The sequence below is a fragment of the Enhydra lutris genome, unplaced genomic scaffold (genome assembly GCF_002288905.1).
Source record: "Enhydra lutris kenyoni isolate GAN:26980312 unplaced genomic scaffold, ASM228890v2 scaffoldscaffold54, whole genome shotgun sequence".
In the NCBI taxonomy this organism is placed as follows: Eukaryota; Metazoa; Chordata; class Mammalia; order Carnivora; family Mustelidae; genus Enhydra; species Enhydra lutris.
Genome location: NW_019154138.1, coordinates 12,125,790 through 12,145,409, shown reverse-complemented (window position 1 = coordinate 12,145,409; position 19,620 = coordinate 12,125,790). Strand labels below are relative to the sequence as shown.

The 19,620-nt window shown below is 40.1% G+C and overlaps 1 pseudogene; it reads left to right on the top strand.

Annotated features, from left to right (window-relative positions):
* Positions 1 to 19,399, top strand: part of LOC111157339 — a 47,439-nt pseudogene extending 28,040 nt beyond the window's left edge.
* Positions 19,400 to 19,620: the final 221 nt, after the last annotated feature.

Here is a 19,620-nt window from a genome sequence, read left to right as displayed (position 1 = left end):
TTGGACATGATTGCTCTCGACAACTTATCTTGCTCTTGTAGCAAGGAGGCAAATGCCAACTATGCCTCTTTGGGCAGGATATTTAGCCTCTCTGTACCACAGTTTCTAATCTCTCTAGAAAAGGAATATAATTATAATGCTTACCTTTGAGGGCATTATAAGAATTATTTTCACTAGTTCACATAAACATTTGGAGCACCTACTTAGTTGGTATGTGCCCAATAAATATTAGGCTTTAAAATTATTGTCATAGAGGTCACTAATGATGTTATTTATAATCTTGAAAAGCGCATGATAAACCCTGAGAAAAGAATGTCCCCTTTCCATTTCACAAATGAGAATACTAAATTTTATGAGAAATTACCCAGACAAATCAGATTCACCTTAGAGGGACACTGAATGCACAACTCATGCAAAACACTTGTGCTCTTGCACACGCTTGACCACTATGGCACAGATCTTCGGGCATTTATATACTAAATATATTAATGTATGTTATGACATGTATGATATAATAAACACTGTATAAGTAAACTAAAACATATGTGATAAATAATAATTAATAAAAAAGCACACTAGCAACAGATACTACTTATCCACAGAATCAAGAGTTATTTAAACTGGGCTTGGCTGTAATACAGATAATTCAAAGAAAATTTCGCCATCCATACCTTTTCAACTGCATTTGGAAGTTAATAGGCTGGTTTCACTCAGGACATAAACATATCTAAATTACATCTAGATATCTGGGATAGAGTCTTCACAATGGAAGGTACTGGAAGGGAATAGTAAAGAGTCCCAGTGGGTCTTCCATAGAACACTGGAGACGCAGACACATTGAGTAAATAAGACAGATGCCATGGATCCACTCTGCATTCATCTTAAAGCAATTCATTGAGTACGATGTTGAGTACACTGTACTAATTTATAGGGTGAACAACTGAAATTCACATACCAATATATATTTATAAATATTGCTTAATTAATATACCGCATTTGAAAGAATTTTGCTACCAGAACTGTTATACATACATTATTCATTCAAGTGAAGTTTTGTTTGATCCTCATAGAAAATTAGATACTACTCTAATACTGATAACTAACCTTCTCACATGCATAATAATGAAAATAGTGAGGAATTATTGTGTGCTTATTCTATTCCTAGGACTTTAGATTGTATTATATAAAATCCATGTAGAAACAACAAATGCAAAACAAAAACCGTTAATAGAGAGGTTTGATTCTGCTACTTGCTAGCTAGGTTAACATGAGTACATTATTCAATCTTCCTGAGGCTCTGCACTCCTTTTGGGATAATTCCACCTACCTCTATATTTTTAGTGAGGATTAAAGTAGGTAATGAATATGAATCACTAAGTATATTGTACATCCTATATCACTTAATAATTAAAAACTAAAATTTCAAAGAATGGTATAAAACATGCCCATCACAAAAATCATATAAAATAGGTATTATTGTTTCTTATTTGCAAGTGAGGAACTGAGGATCACAAATCTAAAAGAGCATAACCAAGCTCAAAGCTGTCAAAATGATACCTGGTGAAATTAACCATTTACCTCTAGATCTGGCACATACCTTCCATTGTCCTTAAAATAATACTACATGTCGCCGTGAGGCAATATTTTTTTTTAAATGTTAATGTAATGCTGAGAAACAGGATATATAAATTCAAAATGTCTACCGGCAAGGAGTGAAAAAAAACATGGGAAAAAATTCCATATCCTGGTGACCCTCATTTTGTATCTCTAGCTTGGATCTTCACCCTGGATTCCAGGCTTGTATCCAAATACTCTCATGACACCAAGGCTCAAATGTCTGATAATTCCCTAAAAATTAATATCCCCCAAACCAAATTCTTGATCTTACTATTTCTAATTTCCACCTGCATTGTCTTTTTCTCTACCTGGAAATTCCATTCCCCAGTTGCTCAACCCAAAGCCCTTGAGTTACTCATGATTTCCTGCCTTCTCTTATACCCGATATTTAATCACATCATAATGTATCAGGAACCCAATCGCTCCCCAATTCCTAAATCTTCTCTCTACTTCTCCTTTTTAAAGACTTATTTATTTATCTGAGAGAGAGCATGTTAAGAGTGATGTGGAGGAGGGGGAAGGAGAGAGTCTCAATCAGGCTACCCAATGAGCAGAGAGCCCAATGTGGGGTCCAACTCACAACCCTGAGATCCTGACCTGAGCCAAAACCAACAGACTTAACGAATGAGCCACCCAGGCGCCCCTCCCTACTCCTCTCTTAATCTCTTCCCAGCACAGAATTGGAATGATTCTTCCAACTCTTTAAAAGAAAAAGTCAATGCCCTGAGAACAATCTGTAAGATCACCAGTCTTCTGAATACTTACTCTCCTTTCATTAACTCTCTACCTTCAAATCACAGGACGGAGCCTTGCTCACTTGACTACACTCATCTCTTCTATGTTCTATCCATACTAGAGGCAGGGTCCCACGCAGGACTGTGCACTGCTTGTTGCTTCTTCTGCCTTCCATACTCTCCTCATCCAGCCAGGAAGGTCAAAATTACACCTTCTTTACGTCTTTGCTCGCAATCTCTCACTCAGCTTTTCTCTTGCCATCCTATTTAAAATCACAGTCCTGGGGCGCCTGGGTGGCTCAGTGGGTTAAAGCCTCTGCCTTCATCTCAGGTCATGATCCCAGGGTCCTGGGATCGAGCCCCACGTCGGGCTCTCTGCTCAGTGGGGAGCCTGCTTCCTCCTCTCTCTCTCTGCCTGCCTCTCTGCCTACTTGTGGTCTCTGTCTGTCAAATAAATAAATAAAAATCTTTAAAAAAAATTAAATAAATAAAATAAAATCACAGTCCTTTCTACCCATACACACACTCCTTATTCCTCTTCTCATTCTTATTTTTCCATAGAGAGATAGATATCACCCTCTGAGGAACAGGATAAGGTAGGAAAGGACACAGCATGAGATTTATTCTCTTTTTCCCCATTAAGAAATTGCAATCTCCATGAGAGCCCACATTCGTATGTTTTATTAATTTCTTTATCCACAATGCCGAGAATAATAGCTCAAACATTACAGGGGTTTAATAAGTATTTTATGAATGAATGAGTGAATACACAAGGCAAAAAGTTGTTATAGTGGTTGAGTGCTATTTTATGCTCCTTATTTTTCTCTTTTTTAATAAGAGCAATAATTCTTTATATTTTAAATGTCATGGTTTCGTAAATGATAGATTTTTTTGAGTTTCCATCATTGTGCCTATAATATTTCATTTCTGTTTCCTGTCTTGATTTTGGAGCTCTGCTTTTGGCAAGCAATGGAAGAATCTAAAAATGTCCATTGTTTGAAAACAAACATGTAATGATAAACGTATTACTAGTTCATAATTTACTCACAGTCGTAGTAACAAGAGCAGAGCAATCATTCACTGGGGACCTTTTATGAATTTTGGATCCTGGCTGATCTTCTACTTGTGTTGGTTTATGTGACACTCAGAAAAAATCCTACGAAATGTCCATTATTAACAAGAGATGCAAAGTGAGGTGCAGAGATCCTAGATAATTAGCTATGGTTATGGAATTAGTAATTGAGAAGTTGGCATGTTAACACTAACAAGACCTTATCTATGCAGTTCACAGCATCTTTATGTCCAAACATTAAAGTACAGTATATTGAAAACAATTTAATTTGCTCAATACAAACTTGTTAATACAATTGACTATCATATGGATTGAACATAATCAAAAGAATTACAGTTTTCCTATATACTTACTAGAGTAAGGTTTTAAAAGTAATTCATGGCTCTCAAGTGAACTCCCCTGTTTGAGCCAAAGTATCTTATTCTCTGCCTGCACGTATTTTCTGCTGCTGCTACAGGTCTTGTAGGATAAGCAAGTGACTCTTTACACTGCCTTGCTTTCTGGAGAGTGGCCTTACTACCTTGAAAAGGACTCATAACCACTCCGTTACCTTCCCTTAGGTATGTTTGCCAGACTCCTTAGGGAGGCTTTGAAATTCTGACACTTTGTGTTAAGTGCAGCGAGTTTGCCAAAAATACTCTTTGTTGGGGAAGCTGAGGACTTTTTTATTTACTTATGGACACAGCATGGTTTATAGCCTCCCGGAGTGAGGAAATGGAAAAGAAAAATGGCCAAAACAAAATCAAAACCAGCTAGTTGGTAAAGTAAGTTTAGTTTGTAAAAAAAAAAAAAAAAAAGAGAGAGAGAGAGAGATAGGGAAACTCTGAAACATGAAACTCCTTCAGAAGTAATCAAACTGGCTTAAGTGGAAATGATATTTATTGAGCACCTATTGTGTGCCAAACCTTGTATAAAGTACCTGTGTAGGTTTTACAGCATGTCTTTGGATGGGGGGGATCACTGATGTCCATATTATTCCCACATTAAAAAAAAATTGTTTTTTTGTCAGGAGCACTGTGTTGGAAGAGTTTAAATACTTATTCAAAATCAACTGCTTAGAGGCACCTGGGTGCTTAATCGGTTAAGTGTCTGCCTTCAGCTCAAGTCATGAGTCTTGGGATTGAGCCCCACATTGGGCTCCTCTCTCCCTCTTCCTTCTTTTCCCTCCCTCTTCCTCCCTTTCCCTCTCTCCTTCACCCCACCTCTCCCTCTCTCCCTCTGAAATTTAAAAAAAAAAAAAAAAATCAACTGCTTACTTGTCTCATTTTCAAAATTGTGAGCCTTCAGATTCAAGTCTACAAATGAAAGGGGAATGCTAATGATAAGAACACTGTTTACTGGTATGTAATGTACTCTTTCCCCCCCCTTTTCTCTTCACCCTTTTATGCCTTGCTTCCTCTAATCATACTACAATAACACTTTTTCTAGGATTCTGGAAGGATAGGAAACCTTGTAAAAGTAATAGTGGTGAAACCCTCCTCTTGCTGATCAAATACTTCACATTTGCTTAATAATGATAAACTCTCCATTAAATTTCAATTTACCAAGTGTGCCATGCCAAAGTTCTTTAAAATAGAAGCTAAGGCCAAGAAGGAGTAACAGGACAGATTTATCATTTCACTAAAAATAAAAACAATGAACAAAGTCAATGAAGCACTTTTTTCCAGCCATGCACATAAGGTGGCACAGGACAGTGATATATGAAAGAGGTGAACTCTAGGATTATCCCCAGGTTATGGCCTAGTGAGCGATTTCAGATGCAGTACTGAGAAGGACCTAGTCAGAGCCCACCAATGCCACTAAGTTGAGAACATGGAGATCAGAGTCAGGTGTATGGTGTGAGGCCTGAAATTAAGATCCAATATTAGGTACTGCCTTTATATCTGGTGAAACTGAGAGGTTCTCAAATAGTATAGCAACAAGTTCACCTCCCACTTCTGCACTCATGGATGAGATCTCCCAGCCAAACCACCTTCAGGCTTGCAGTGGAATAGTGGGTTCCACTGACAGCTCCTGGAATTATCCAACAAACCAATTATATTTTTTTCATAGGAACTGGGGGGTTACCATACCCTCTCAGTACTACAAAGCCTGCCTCCCATAGCCTCTGGTTGTTCACTGCTCCCAGGAGCCACCTCTGTAAGGCCCTGTGTGGTGTGCTCCATCCCGTCCTCCACACTGTGAATATATATGACTATTAACACATGTGACTATGGTCAGTCTCCTCTGTCCAGTGTTGGGTGACATAGGTTTGGTTACCCTCAAAGGTCTAGGGTGAAAATCCCTTCCTCACCAATGGGGTAAATAGGAGGTAATTAAAAGCAGGAGGCCACGATGGGAAAGGTCTGCAGATCACAGTACTGGAGAGAAGTAATTTTACACAGAAGAAAAGCAATGGGAATGTTGGAGCATTTCTCTAAATCTTTGCCTCATCAATGATAAACATACATATAGGCAAGACTACTTGAGAGCAGAAAAAGAATCATGCAACCAGAAAGTTAAATCCTCACAATTCAAAGGAAATCAGAATATTTAGAAAACTCCACAGTATCTCAGTAGGAGGGCAAAATCAGATGTAGGTTAGTCTAATCTAAGGATACTTATCATATAACCTAAAAGCAAACTCAAAAGAGTATCTTTCCAGGTAATTGAACTGTTTTCTAGCATAAAATTCAAGAATATTTAAAGATATACAGAAGTATCCAGTAACAACAAATGTAAAGATCATAGCGTAGGATACTTCATTAAAAACTGCCAGTTAAACAAAGAATCAGGAAGATCTGATCCTTAAAGGGGGGAAAAAAAAAAAAAAAAGCAATGGAAAGAGACCAAGAAACAACCAGATACATGCACACCTCCTTTTATCGCACTTCATAAATAACTGCATTTTTTACAAATCGAAGGTTTGGGGCATTGTTCCATCAAGTAAATCTGTTGGCACCATTTTTCCAACAGTGTTCATTCACTTCAAGTCTTTGTGTCACATTTTGGTAATTCTCACAATATTTTAAACTTTTTCATCACTACATTTGCTATGGTGATTTGTGATCTGTGATTATGACTTCCTGGAATGGTTACATTTATATTACATTTATTTATATTATTTTATATTTACAACTTTATTAAGTATTTTGCATTAAGCATTTTAACTTAATTTTTAAATTAATATGTACACTTTAAGACACAATGCTATTGCACACTTAACAGACTATAGTATAGTATAAACACAACTTTATATGCATTGGGAACCAAAAATTTTATTTGACTCACTTTACTGTGATTCACTTTTTCGAGGTATTCTGAAACTGAACTTGAAATATGTCCAACATATGCCTACAGAATTACTACACAAGGACATTAAAGATGTTATGATTAAACTTCTGTTATGTTCAAGAAGAAACGGGAAACGTTAAAAATGTTAAGTAGCAACATAAATATGCAAAACAAATTAAGCTTCTAGACCTGAAAACTATAGTGTCTGCCTTGAAAAACACAGTGGTTTTCATTGACAGAGTAGATGCTTCAGGAGAAAAGATTTATGAACCTAAAGACATAGCAATAGAATCTAGGCAAAATGCAACACAGAGAGGAAAAAGACAAAAAAATAAAGAATATGTCTTCAGTGAGCTATGGGATAACTACAAGTGGACTACTACCTGTGTAACTGGAGTCAAAGGAAAATAAATCAGGGCAGGATAATATAAAGAAATAAAACAAAAATTAAAAAACACATATTTCAGGAATTAATGGCTGCTGTTCTTACAAATTTAATGAAAACTATAAGCCCACAAGAACCAGTAAGAACCACAAGAACCAATAAGCTTGATAAATCCCAAGTACAGGAAACAAAGAAAACAACGCAATAGCATATCTTAAGCCAATTGTTCATTTACTATGACAAAGGGAAAGTCTTGGAAGTAGCTACAGAAAAGTAGTAGATTTTTTTTTAACTTTTTTTTTAAAGATTTTATTTATTTATTGACAGTAGTAGGCAGAGAGACAGGCAGAGAGACAGGGAGGAGCAGGCTCCCCACTAAGCAAAGAGCCCGACGTGGCGCTCGATCCCAGGACCCTGAGATCATGACCTGAGCTGAAGGCAGAGGCTTAACCCGCTGAGCCACCCAGGCGCCCCAAAAGTAGATTTTAAACAAAAGAATGAAGAATGTTAGATTTCTCATTGGAAACAATGCAAACCAGAACAGAACAACAATTCTACTAAAGAAAACGGTCAACCTAGAATTAACATAGAAAAATATGCCTCCAAAATGATGAAATAAAGGCTTTCTCAGATATATAAAGCTAAAAGAATTCATCACCAGCAAGCCTATGCTGCAGGAAAATGCTAAAGGAGTTCTTCATACAGAAAGAAAATTATAGCAGATGGAAATACATATCTACAGAAAGCAATTAAGGGCACCAAAAATTATAAATATGTGGTAATTATAACATATTTTCCTCTTTTTGTTTTTTTCCTTCTTTTTAATACCTATAAAAGGAATCAAATGTGTACAGTAAAAAATAATAACTGTTTTGTAAGACCTATAACATATTTAGAATTTACATGTATGACAACAATGTTACCAAGGCCAGCAGGGGGGAACAGAAGTATACAGGAAGTTATATAATATTACTTAAGTTAAACTTAAAGATGTTCAATGAGAAATGATGAAGACTTCTCAAAAGGACACATGGCATATTGATGGGACTCCCATTCTGAAAAAATCTGAGCATCTAAATAAATTATATTATAATCCATTAAATCAATTATGACACCATGAATTCATACTGATGCAAAAAGTGGGCAAAAGTAATTAGGGAAGAAGGAAAGCTCTTCTTTTATTTTATCCCTAGATTTCCTACTTTCCTGATGTATAAGGCATTTTTTTTAACCAATCATACACATGGATATTGTTCTGTAGACCCAGTCTATATTCCACTTTCTGTTATAAATTGGTAAGCTAGTTCAATAATATGAAAGGCTCATTAAACTGCACAGACTACTTGATTGAAGGCATGAAACAAAACTTTATATATATTTGGAATTTTTCTTGTTATTGCTTTTATTGATTTAGAAACACAATTTGATTTTTCATTTGCTTAGACTTTCTTTGTCTATATATTTTACAATCTTTATGAAAATTCTGTTTTCATGATAGGCATAGTCAGTTTTGAAATCCAAGGGGAAAAAAGTATATGATTTTGATAAACAACTCAATTGACTCTTTAAACTTTTAAAATGCAGCTATGTGTTCAACATTAGTACTGAACTTGATCTATTTGGGAATTTTTGAATCTAGAAATAACTACTTATGTGTGAAACTCCCAGATATGTGTCCACTCCCTTCCCCCCATAATTGACAGAGATGTTTATTACTTCTCAACAAGAAAAATAAAACTAACTACTACTCTCTTAAGAACCAGCTACAGAAATAAGATAGAAAAAATTTTTTTAGTCTCTCTTGTTCTTTATATCAGCTACCACATATATTGCAAAGATGGCTATTCCGGTAAAATATAACAAAAACTTTGGACAATAGAGCCTTATTATTTAGGGCATATAATAAATTTCAGGTACACCTATTTTGGAAAAAATTAAAAAAAAAAAACGCTATCAGAAAGTAAGTAACAAAACTCAATTTCCTTCCTTCCAACCATCCCACTTATTGAGTGCCAAATATGTGCCAAAAACTACTGCAGGTTCAAAATGTAAACTCCTTATATTCAAGTTTCATATGCTGACTATCACCATCTCACCTTACAAAAAATTCTAGTAACATTTTATGGTCAGAATTAAAAATGGATTATTTTCTTAAATCTACAAAAATTGCTAAGTATAATCTAAGTATTAGACTAATAATAAATAGTAGAATTAAAATAATTTAGAATGACTGCTGATAGAAGTTTTAATTAATACAGGTTCTGGGATTTACTTACAGACAGCTACTAGACATAACTTAGAAAATTATCTTCAAAGAATAAAAAAATAAATGAAAGCCTTAAGAAGAATAAAGTGATCTTTATTACCTCAGGAAAAGAAATTACCGGTTTTCACCCTGGATATATTTTAATATGAAACGGCAGAAGGTGAAGACATGCTGTTGTCTGAACCAAGAAGCTAAGGATTTTCAAGTTTAAAATTTATTACAGGTGGTTGCCACAAGACAACTCTAACTATATCATAGATAAAGGAAAGGAAAATTTATATTTTCTTTAGTTGTTTTTTACTATAAAATCACTGTATCGGGGCACCTGGGTGGCTCAGTGGGTTAAAGCCTCTGCCTTCGGCTCAGATCATGATCCCAGTGTCCTGGGATCGAGCCCCACATCGGGCTCTCTGCTCTGCGGGGAGCCTGCTTCCTCCTCTCTCTCTCTCTCTCTGCCTGCCTCTCTGCCTACTTGTGATCTCTGTCAAATAAATAAAAATAAAAAATCTAAAAAAAAAAAAAATCACTGTATCTCTACTTCATCAACAAAATACATTTCTACACTCTGTGTTTTAAGGACCCCCCCCTTTTTTTTTAAGATTTTATTTATTTATTTGAGAGAGACAGAAAGACTGACAGAGGGGAGAGGAACAAGGAGACTTAGCACTGAGCACAGAGCCCATACTTCAGGCTTTTGTTTGTTTTTAACAGATTCAATTAACAATATGGTTAACTTAATCATAATAGTTCATACCAGCATGGCAGTACTGAACTTTTCCAGATAAAATAATCACAGACCTTGATAATCCTCAACATGCTCCTTTAAAAATTCAAACCTTCTAAGCCAAAAATATGATTTGAGTTATTTGGTTATTACACAGTAAACATGTTCTCAAAATTTGAACATTACAATTAAAGGTAACAACAATAAAAAAAAAACCAGTAATCCAAAAGCCGCAAGCTTGTCTCCAGGATGATTTCAAGAAGGATTAAAGTTAAAAACACACAAAGAGAACAAAGAGTATTAAAATATCAAGCTCCGTCAGATGACATGAAGGAAGCTATATTAAAAACATGAAAAATCAAAATGTAAAAACGTACTTGCCCCTTATTTAATAACATGGAAAATCATCCAAGTTACGAATAGTGCGTTCGCTTCTGGAGCCTAGCAAATCCTTTATTTATTTATCTGCTTATTTTGTTCATAGTAGCACAGACTTCTAAAACCTTCATGCCTTTAGAGATTTGGGTCAACAAGAGGACCAGGATGATTATGATGTGCACACAGACAACCTGATATATGCAAGGGGTAAAATCCCCAGTCTCATTTCCCCCAACGAACAAAACAGTGCACAGGACAGGGAGGGAACAGAAAGACCCGAAGAAGCCAGGGCAGAGCATGTGGGAAATGTATTTGAAACACAGAATTACAGAAAGCTAATACTTCCTTGAGATAGTCCTAGGGCCATGCTTTCAATAACAAAGACAGAATCATCCAGATCAATGATTCACAGGTGTGATTACCAAATGGACATCCCACTGAGCATTGAGAGGCCGTGTGCAATAAATACATGAACATGAGACTTTATGTATATGTGTGTGTGTTCAGCCTAGGGGGAAGAGTTAGGTAGGTCATCTGAATTTGGGTAGTTCCTGATTAAGCAAAACACGAAGTTCTCAGGAACTGCGCTGAACCTGTTTCGTGTATCAGAAGAGGATTGGGGGATGAGCACTTATTTGGCCACCAAACTCCTTTTCAGGTGAATCCTCTGACCCAGCTGATGTTAATAACTCCATTTCTGTCTGGAGCTTTTATATCTGCTGTACTCTCTGAAAACATCCTTTGTCCCAGATTTTTGTTAGAGTCACTCAGGCTTCATTTCACGTATTTTCCCTCACCAACCTATCTAGAGACCCCGGAATCATTCCCACCCCAAGGGCTCTAACGCATGACTCTGCTTCATTTAATTCGTAGTACTCATCACTAGGTAAAAATACCTCAAAAAGAAGTGCCTTCCCTGCTGAACTGATCTGCCCTCACTTACAATAAAACCTCTTCGACTGCAGGAATTTTTATTATTTTATTTAATAGATGCTCTATACTCAACTCCTATTAGGTGACCAGTAAATGTGTATTGAACCGTATCAACCAGAATTCAGGACAGTTTTTATTACAAAGTAACCTGCCCAGACTAGAACAGAAAAGATTTACCGAGATCCAATATGCCCAGATATGTAATGAGAACCATTTTACTCCATGTTAATTTGACAGTAAATATAGATAACAGACCACATGGGGGTATATAGCCAAGTTCCAAAACCATTATCTAATTCTTTCTTGCCAGGAAACTGAGAAGAACGGTGAGCCAATGTAGTTGAGAAAGTGGTGTCCAGATTGCACAATGAATACATTATCTCCGTGCTGGTCTGGTCTGTCTTCTCCTTTTTAATGTGTCCTCAAGTGCTGTGCTGTCCTGGTGTGTCCTACAACTTGGCTTCTTTCAGGCTTCAGAATCCTAGTTACTAGCATGACTTATGCCTGGTCTTCTAATTGATCACAGTATTCTTCCAGTTTGCAATGTTTATCGATTGATCACTATCGTGTTTGCTCAACTAACACACTTTGCCACCCACTACGATATATTCTCTTTTTCTAATCTAGTGACTTTCAACCCTACTTGCACATTAGAATCAACTGGGGAGCTTTTAAAAGTAATACTGCCAAAGCCCCATTCTAGAGCATTAAATCAGAAAAGGGGTGGCGGCAGGGGCGGGGAGGCATTGCTATGTCGTTTTTGAAAGCTCCCAAGGCAATTGTAATGTGCAGCCAAGGTTTAGACCTAAGGCTTGAACCCGAGTGCCATGGCTCAGCAACTCCTCTCTCTCTCTCTCTCTCTCTCTCTCTGTCATGCTGCAGAGAGAGAGGTTTGTATTCTACTCTGGTGGCAACTGCCATTCCCCAGGTAGATCTCAGGCAATAAGGAGTGCCCTACTATGAAAAGAAGTCGATACCATGCTATGTCATGTTTGTACGAATATATGCATGTATATATGTAGCCTAACATCTCTCAAGATGGTTTCATAACAACTCATTAATACATCCATCTATCCACATATCTGTTCATAACTCTGGATCTTTTCAGAGACGCTGTACTTCAGACGACAGTTACCTCACCTCCTTCCAGGTGAGACATTGTGGGAGAGGAAGCCTCTTCCAAAATGCTCCCAAAGGGGCACCTGAGTGGCTCAGTGGATTAAGCCTCTGCCTTCGGCTCAGGTCATGATCTCAGGGTCCTGGGATGCAGGGAGCCTGCTTTTCTCCTCTTTCTGCCTGCTGCTCTGCCTACTTGTGATCCCTCTCTTTCTGTCAAATGAATACATAAAATCTTAAAAAAAAATATATGCTCCCAGGAAATTTCTATAGATAAATTTGTGAAAGAGGCTTAAATGCTTCATTTTAACTGGAATAAATTCTGCCTAATAAACATTATAATGGGCAGATAATCTCTCACTATAACCAGTCATCTTCCTATAACCTCTTTATTTAAAAATAAAAAAAAAGTTTTCAGGCTGGGGACATTTCTTGTTATAAATCCCCCACTGTTATTAGTATACATAAATGTAAACTATTTTTAAACATATTATCATTGCCAACTTTAAAATTATATTCAGGATATACTGGAACATGTGACAATTATAAAACAAAATGAAAGCAACTTAAAATAAATTTTGAAATAATGACACTAACAGAAAGCTATTAAAATAATGAGGGCCAGAGAACAATTCCCAAATCCTACCTCCCTTCCCTGAGGAAAGCGCAGGAAAGTTCAGAGTATGTTTTCTGGGGCGGGGGGGGGGGGGGGGGGGGGGGGGATGTCCTTATGCATTTACAAATACAAGTAAACACATGGTCACTGTATTATGAACATAACTGGTTTTTGTTTGTTAACTCTTCCCCAATTGTTATGTGTGTTCTCGATCATTCCAGTACCAAGATGGTGAGATGCTCCCTGCCTCTAGACCCTTACATAGCTCAGTGTTGGAGCATTAATTCATGCCAAAACTCACAAGAAAACATAGCTTGAGATGAGATGCTGACGAAAAGCCCATTTGCTTCTTCAGGTAATGCCTGAATGTTTTTAATGGGACATAAATTGTTATGGTGATGGAGTCAGATGTCAATCTGATGATGGAACAAAACTTCAAGGAAAGTTCTCTGGAGCTAGAACTAAACCATCTCATTAAGAGTCCTATTTTGCTGTTTTCCAAGATTGCCTGAGCAAGATCACACCCTGCTTTCTCTATATTACTCCAGAGAGGAAGGAGAAAGATCGGAGGTATACACTGGAGGCAGAAGGAGTAGAAGAAAGGATATTCCAGAATTATTTACAGATATATGGATAGATAGATAGATTAGTAAATTAGTAAGTTAGCACCAGAGGGGTAGAATACAAACATTATGATGTGAAATGTTGGGGTCTGGGAGTAAAAGTTCAAGAAAGAATTCTTGAGACAGGGCTCCTGGGTGGCTCAGTGGGTTAAGCCTCTGCCTTCGGCTCAGGTCATGATCCCAGGGTCCTGGGATGGAGCCCCACATCGGACTCTCTGCTTAGCAGGGAGCCTGCTTCCCCCTTTCTCTCTGCCTGCCTCTCTGCCTACTTGTGATGTCTGTCAAATAAATAAAATCTTAAAAAAAAAAAAAAAAAGAATTCTTAAGACATCCTTGGTTAAAAAAAAAAAAAAGTGTTTTGTGGGGGCGCCTGGGTGGCTCAATGGGTTAAAGCCTCTGCCTTCAGCTCAGGTCATGATCCCAGGGTCCTGGTATTAAGCCCCACATCCGGCTCTCTGCTCAGCGGGGAGCCTGCTTCCTCCCGCTCTCTGTCTGCTTCTACTGCCTACTTGTGATCTCCGTTTGTCAAATAAATAAAATCTTTTTAAAAAAAGGTGTTTTGTGGGGCGCCTGGGTGGCTCAGTGGGTTAAAGCCTCTGCCTTCAGCTCAGGTCATGATCTCAGGGTCCTAGGATCGAGCCTCGCGTTGGGCTCTCTGCTCGGTGGAGAGCCTGCTTCCCCCTCTCTCTCTGTCTGCCTCTCTGCCTACTTGTGATCTCTGTCAAATAAATAAATAAAATCTTAAAAAAAAAAATGTTTTGTGTTTTTGTTTTTTGTGTTTTTTAAGATTTTATTTATTTACTTGAGAGAGAGGGGAGGCGCAGAAGGGAAAGGGAAAGTCGTTAGCAGACTCTACACACAGAGCTCCATCTCATGACCCTGAGATCACTACCTTAGCCAAAACCAAGAGTCAGAAGCTTAACCAACTGAACAACACAGGTGTCCTAAACAGGTGGTTTCATTAAAGCACAAGGACAGGCCCCATGGGCAGAGAAGCTGCAGTGGAGTTGTGAGGAGTGACTGATTATAGATTTTCAAGTTGGGAGGGAGTTATGAGAACCTAAGTCTCTAAGGGAATTTGGAGGAAAGGTTTCCAGGACTTTGAGGGGCTAGCTATTATTAGGATAAGGTCATTTACTACTGTCTACAAAAACCTCCATCATGAGACCCTTTAGATGCTATCAGCATGTGGTCACATGTTTGGAGAATAATTACTACCCTATTTTTGGGGGGGGGGTAGAAATAAAGGAACCTTCCAAAGGGATTTCATATATTAAAGACAACACAGGATCCTAGAGGTCGGGCTAATGCCAAGCTAAGGCTGCCTTTTCCTCCAGCAAAGTATTAACATGGAGATAATGGAGCTCCTTAAGGATGGTCACTCTGCCTGTCTCAAGTATTTGTCAATGGGCTCTAAACTGTAAGGAAACTTAATTGTTTTCTTTATTTCTTTCGCCTTTGTTCTCCACATTACCATCCATATATAAAAGAACAGTTAACACTTACTTAAAATGTGTAGGGCCCTCACCCAGCCATGCTGGCACCTTGATGGAGGGCTTCCCGCCTCTAGAACTTGACTGGGTTCAAGACGGCAACGTAAAAAGAACCTAAACTCACTTCATACCACAGACAAACCAAATCTGCACCTGAAACTGCTCCGTGAAAGAAGGTCCACACAAAAGCAAGTACAAAAGCCTGAGGCACAATCTCACCGCAGACCGCCCCCCCCACCCGCGTCCAAAACCACCTACAGTCAGAACTGAACTCAGAACCTGCAACTTCCCGCTGAATGCAAAGGGTTGGAACCGCACAGCAGTTGCCCCAACTTTTAAGACCGGCTGCTGGGGGAAGAGCCCCCAAAACATTTGACTTTGAAAACCAGGATGGGTCCAGGCCACAAGACCCACAAGGCTACGTAACAATCTGAAAACCGCGGACTCACCTGCCCCAGGGCTCGGCGCAGTGGCGGCAGGTCCCCAGGCATCCAGACTGTTGTGAAAGACACTTATTTGCTAATCTGAAAGCTTCCGCGGGAGGAGAGGAGGCCTGTAATTTAACACCCATTCAGGGGATGCTGGTGGAAGGACAGCAACTCCACGCTCTCCTCGTGCCGGGCTCTAGCAGCCACCACCATCTTTATAACTCTGGGCCCCTCCCCCTGCCAGGTGCCATCCATCATCTACATACGGGCAATTCCTTCCTCCCTAAAATGTTCATTAGCTGATAGGTTGACTGTTAGGCATAAATTACACTGCAAAGGAAAACCTCCTCTCAGTGGACTAAAGTTTTGAGACTTCATAGACTATTCTTAAAACTAGTTACACTCTTGGGGTCCCAGGATGGTTCAGTGGGTTGGGCCTCTGCCTTCGGCTCTGGTCGGGGGTCCTGGGATGGAGGCCCACATCAGGATCTCTGCTCAGGTAGCCTGCTACACCCCACCCCTCTCTCTGCCTGCCCCTCTGCCTGCTTGTGATCTCTGTCAAATAAATTAAATCTTAAAAACAAAAACAAAACAAAACTAGTTAGATTCTTAAGTCTGAACAGACTGAAGAAAAGGCTTAAATATTTATAATAATCATAAGCAGGGGAGCCTGGGTGACTCAGTCCCTTAAGTGTCTGACTCTCCGTTCTGGCTCAGTCCCTGATCTCAGGTTAGGGAGATCAAGCACAGCCCCTGGGTCTGTGCAAAATGGGGAAAATCTAGTTGATGAGCCTCTCCTCTCCTTCTGTCCCTACTTACACCACCCACTCCCCAAGCCCACCCCACCCCCCGCAAGCTGGTGCACGCAAGTGTTTGCCCAGGCATGCATGCTCTCTCTCCCTCTCTCTCAAATAAATCTTTAAAATAAATAAATAAATAAATAAATAAATAAATAAATAAATAAATAAATAAAATAAAAAATTTTTTAAAAGTAGGTAATAATTTCTATATGTTCTTCCAGGAGAACATAGTTTGCTTAGTATTTTAAATCGAAGTGTAGAAACTATTAATGTGTAATTAGTACAGGTCTTCCCATTTTTCTGGTTCACTGGATCATCTAGGAAAGGCCCACAGAATGTTTTCCAAAATGTTCTGGAGAATGACCGGATTCATATTCTTGTCACTTTGAAAAAAAATGGCCTCGTTGATGGAGCAGTCTCTTGTATCCTTGGTCAGCACTTGATGTGATGATTCCTAAAACGTGAGCCTTCCTGGCTCCCTCAGCTTGTTCCAGTCCAGCCCTGCCCATTGCTCTCTGTGGCAATTTCCAGGACTTTTGATTCAAAAAAGCTTTCTCTGAGGCAGGAGTTTCTATTTGTCCAGAATGCAAACTGTTAAATAAAATCTTTTGCGCTGAAAAGAAAAAAAAAAGACTTCTCCAGCATGCTGGGCACATCACCCAGCCTCTCTCTCTCTCCTGGCCCACCTCCCCATACACTGACCCCAGTCCTGACCTCTTCCTACTGTTGTCCTCCTTCAACTTGTCTTCTATGCCATTCTACTTAGTACACCTCTCTTCCCCATACCTATCACCCTTAGCCCCAGCCCAAGTTCCTCATACCCCTGGCCCTGTCCTCTCTACAATGAGGGGCAGTACATGGCCACCATGCCCATCGAGCATCCAGTGGGTTTCAATCCTACCTGAAGAGCTTCTGCATCAGGTCAATCAACTCCACCCAGATCAGAACCCTAAAGCTGGAAGGGCTGAACATCCTAGTTAATGAAACTAGAATCTTTACTGTCCTATAGAAGTTCCAGACCTATATTCACAGCATGGACAAGGACTTTACGGCATCATGATCCAGGCCACTAGATGCTGATCAACTAACATAGGACAAGTCTGTAACACCTGCCTTAATGGCCTGGTGCAGCCACTATTTTAATGTGATGAGCTATTCATCACAGAGTCAGTGGTCATCATTAAGAAGCTGCTGCAAATGCAGCCAGCACAGCCTGAGGATGTCAGAAGTTGGCAAAGCTCACATTAACACCTAGGCACTCCTGGCCTGAGCCAGCATCCTGTGGCTCATTGGGGAATACAGTGAGCATGTCTCCAATATTCACCTGATGTCCTGGGAAAAATGGCCAAGACCCTCACAGCAGAGCAAGACATCCACAAACTCCAGGTTACCAACCTGGCAGCCAAGCTCTACCTGACCAAACCCAAGCAGACCAAACTGTTGACCCAGTATATGCTAAATCTGTCCAAGTCCCAGCAGAACTGTGATATCTGTGACCTGTCACCTGGCAGTTTATTCTCTCTTCAGAGTAGGGTGGAGCCCTCAGCCACCATGCCAAGAAGCTCTTCCTGGCACCCAAACCAGCCCCAGGCTTGGAGTCATCCTTCAAAGATCAGACCACTTCCAGCTGGACTCATTATCCCACCCATTAAATGCCAAGGCCACAGGCTACCTAGAGCTCCCACACCAGCCAGAGGAAGCTCCAGACACATCTGCGTGCAATGTGGAGGTACCTAAATGGACCAAGTGCTCAAACTGGGAGAAGAGGAAGGAGACAAGGAGGAGTCAGGCCCCACAGAGTCCACAGATAGACTCCCAGAGTCCAAGAGTGAGTCACTCAGTGAGAGGGCAGCAGCTAGAGCAGCCAAAGACTCCAGCAGTGAGTCTAATAATGAAGACCACGATGAGGGTGAAGAGAAAGGGAGAAGGAGGGAGAGTGAATACAATGAGGAGGAAGAGGAAAAGAGGAAGATGAAGAAGGTGCCAGAAGGACAAGGAGAAGGCTTGTCTTTGGATGAGGGCAGAGATTCCAGCTGTAGCTCATCAGAGTTCGAGATGATATTTGATCCCAAGGAAGGGCAGGAGGAATCTGGCTCCTGAGAAGAAGGAGGAAAAGAAGCAGGAGGAGGAGGAGAAGAAGAAAAACCTCCCAGTGGATCATGGACTCCTGCAGCCAAAGAAGTATCTTTGTTTGATCCAGAGAACTTCCCCCTCCTACTGTCCACCTTGTGTCTCCCACCATGGCTGTGTTCCCCTGCCTGGCTGCTGACATGGGAGGTGTGACAGTCACAGACTCTTCCCTGATGCCCTTGCTGCTGAATCCACTGTCAGGGGTTGGAAGGCAGGAGCAGCTGCACCTTGTAGCTGGTGAGGGGCTGGCTGTGGACTAGACCTTCTGCAGCCTGCATTTGTCCTGGCGGGCCCCACATAGTATCTGTGCATACCCACTGCTCCAAGAACTCCCATATCCCCATCAAGGGCCTGCATGTGGTCACCCTTAAACTGTCTTCTGGCATTAGCATGCTGAAATTGAGTCCCTAGCACCCAGAGAATCTGCCACTGCTTCATGGGCATTAATTTCTGTGACTCAACCTAGTGCTCAACGTCCAGCTGCGAATCCAAACCCAACAGTTCCACATCTCCATTCAGCCACCCAATGAGTAGTGGCCCCTGTGTTCATGAGTGAGAATGAGTTCAAGAAGGTATGGGGAAAGCAGATGGACATGAATAAAAACAGAGAAGCTGAAACTGCCAGATACCTGTTGGAAGTGACCACAAGGTGGTACAAAAGTGCCTGCGTGGATAATGTCCTTTGTGGGACATCTGCCAAGTACAGGTTTGAAGGGAGGAAGGGAGAATGCTGAGTAGTGAGAGCTTGGTCCTGCTGACCCTGAACACCCTGCCTGCTGGAGCTGCCTAGCTGACAGTCAACAGCTGTTAGTCTCTCTTTCTTTCTCTCTCTCTCTCCTTTTTTCTCACATCAGATAGCATACAAGGGAACCTCTCTCCCTTTGGTCATGACCACAGTCCGCCTCCCAATTCCCCTGCCCATGAATTCCTAAGACCTGTGCAGAGGGAGACAACAGCTGCTCCCTTCAGTCATCCCAGCCTTCTGTAGCTATTTATGTAGCAAAATCTCAGTATTCTCCTGGATATAAAACA